The sequence below is a fragment of the Rissa tridactyla genome, unplaced genomic scaffold, assembly GCF_028500815.1.
Source record: "Rissa tridactyla isolate bRisTri1 unplaced genomic scaffold, bRisTri1.patW.cur.20221130 scaffold_63, whole genome shotgun sequence".
In the NCBI taxonomy this organism is placed as follows: Eukaryota; Metazoa; Chordata; class Aves; order Charadriiformes; family Laridae; genus Rissa; species Rissa tridactyla.
In genome coordinates, this window is record NW_026529841.1 from 205,991 (window position 1) to 208,490 (window position 2,500).

Below are 2,500 nucleotides of genomic sequence, written 5' to 3' on the forward strand. Positions count from 1 at the left end.
CCCTCCGCCGCGCGGGGAGGGCGCGCCGGACGCCGGGGCGCGGATCGCCGAGGGAGAACCGAAGGAAGCCCCAGCCCGGATGAACGGCCCGAAAAAGCGCGTCCGGAGACGCGCCCGGAGACGGCCCCCCGGGGGCGACGGCCGGGGACGACGGCCGGGCGGGCGCCCGGGCGGCACCGCCTGGCGGGAGCGGGGGAGAGGCGAGGAGCCGCGGCACGGGACGGGAAGACGCGCGGCGACGACGGCGACGACGACGGAGAAGCGGCGGCCGCGCGGGCGCGGCCGTCGCCCGACTCGCCGCCGCCGCCGCAGCCGCCGGCGCCCCGGCCCGGCCGCGACCTCGCTCCCCCCCCACCCGCCGGCGGGCGCTCGGGGGGCGGCGGGTCGTCGGGGAGAGACGGGAGAGGAAGGGGGGGCGGCGACGGGGATGACCCCCGTCCCCGGCACGCTCGGCGCGCGCAAGCGCGGCAGCGACGGCACGGTACCGCGCGGTACCCACCCGCAGACAGCCGCCCGCGCGGGAGGGCCGGGGACGAGGCCCGCGCCTCCCCCCGACCGGCGTCTCTCCCCACCGCCGCGCCGGGCCCGACCGGACTCGGCGAGCCCCGGCCAACCACCGGCGAGACGAGCTCCGCAGAGCGGGCGCTCCGGGAGCGGGGAGCTTCGGAGCGCTCCCCGAGTCTGCACTTAGGGGGACGAAGGCCCTCGGGAGGGGCCTGCGAGGCACCCCAGCCGCGCCGCTCGTGCGGCCGTCGCCCGGCCAAGGGGCGGCGGCCGAGCCGGCGATTGATCGCAAAGCGACGCTCAGACAGGCGTAGCCCCGGGAGGAACCCGGGGCCGCAAGTGCGTTCGAAGTGTCGATGATCAATGTGTCCTGCAATTCACATTAATTCTCGCAGCTAGCTGCGTTCTTCATCGACGCACGAGCCGAGTGATCCACCGCTAAGAGTTGTCTCGTCTTTCGGCACCGCCCCGCGCGCGCGGGAGGGCCGGGAACGCTCGCCAGGAGCGGCCCCTCTCGGAGGACGGCCCAACCGCCTGCCCCGCCGGCCGGCCCCCCCTTCCTCCCCTCGCATCCCCGCGCGGGGCGGGAGGGGAAAGAACGGCGGAGCGCGGCGCGACGGGGGCGAGACGGAGGGGCCTCGCCTCGACTGACCGTACGAGCACGCCCAAGGAGGGCCAGAAAGGAAGGAAGGAAACGCCCCGAGAGGCGACGAGGGCCTGGGAGCCCGCGCTCCCCACCGGCCGAAGGCGACGGCAAGCGCCTCGCTCGCTTCGGGGGCGGCCCAGGCGCCCGGGCTCGGTCCGGCCTCCGCACGGAGGCGGCGGCGCGCCCGGCCGCTCCGCCTGTCCGCCTCGAGCGGGCGGCGCGGGGGGCCCCGACGGCTACCCCGCGCGCGCGCCTCCGCGCGCGCCGCTCCGCCGCGCCACGGGCAGCCTAACTCCTCCCCGGGGTCCCGTCCCGACGGCACCTCGGCGGCTCCGCGCCGCCGCGGGCGGACGCGGACGCGCCCCGAGCCGACGACGCACGACGCCCGCGGCCCGCCGGACGGCGGCCCGCCGCGCGGCGGCCGCCCGCCCCGGCACCGCCGCCGCCGCCGCTTCCCGTCTCCTTCCGCGGGCACGCGCCGAGCGGAAGGCGGACGGCCGCCTGAGGCGGGGGCGGCTCCCGCTCTCCCCGTTTCCACGCGGAGACCGGGAGTGGGACGCCCCCGCTTGCCCCGACCGCCTGCACGGCTCGGCCGGGAAGGCGAAGACGGGGAGGCGAAGCGGCTAGGCGGGGCCCGGGGCCGGGACGGCCTCGGCGGCGGGGGGCTCCGTCCGGCTAGACCGAGCGGCGACGCCGCCGCTCGGGCAACGGGGTGCCGCCCTCGCCGGCGCTTAGCGGCGGGAGAACGCCGAGCGCTCGCCCGGACGGGGGAGGGAGGAGCGGCGCCGCAGCGCGACGCAGCCGCTGCGACGGAGGCGCGGCGTCCCTTCCCGCCCCCCCCCGCGCACAGGGTGTGCGGGGGGAGGGCGTAGGGCCGCCCGGCGGCGGGTCCCCCCCTTGCGGGGACCCGCCGCGAGCCCCGGCGGGGAGCCCGCGCTCCTCGCCGGGGTCGCCCGTTCCGAGGCGGGCAGGTCGGACACGGCCGACCGCTCGCGCCGCGGTCTCTCCGCCGAGACCGGGCCGCGGAGAGGGGGGGGCAGGGGTGCCCCTCCCCGGCACGGGACGCCCGCGGGACGCGGTCGCAGGCGACGGCCGTCCGGGAGAGGCTCTCTCACCGCGAGAGAGAACTCCCGGCCGCCGCCGCCGGCCGGCCGGCCCCCCGGGCGACGCCGAGCCGCCCGAGTCTTTAAACCCCCGCCCGGCCCCCGCGGCCCTTCGACCCCCGGAGACGCGCCGAGAGACGCGCCGAGGGAAGGGACCGCGAGAGCGCGGACGCTAGGTACCTGGCCCTGGGGCGAGGGAAACGAACTTTAGGCCCCGCGGGGGTGCCTCCCCCACTGCCACCTTCGG

General features: G+C 79.7%; 1 non-coding gene across 1 annotated transcript; it reads right to left on the bottom strand.

Annotated features, from left to right (window-relative positions):
• Positions 1–798: 798 nt before the first annotated feature.
• LOC128903738 (5.8S ribosomal RNA) lies at positions 799–951 on the bottom strand. Its single transcript, XR_008464210.1, has one exon. It is a non-coding gene; the product is annotated as a 5.8S ribosomal RNA (ribosomal RNA).
• Positions 952–2,500: the final 1,549 nt, after the last annotated feature.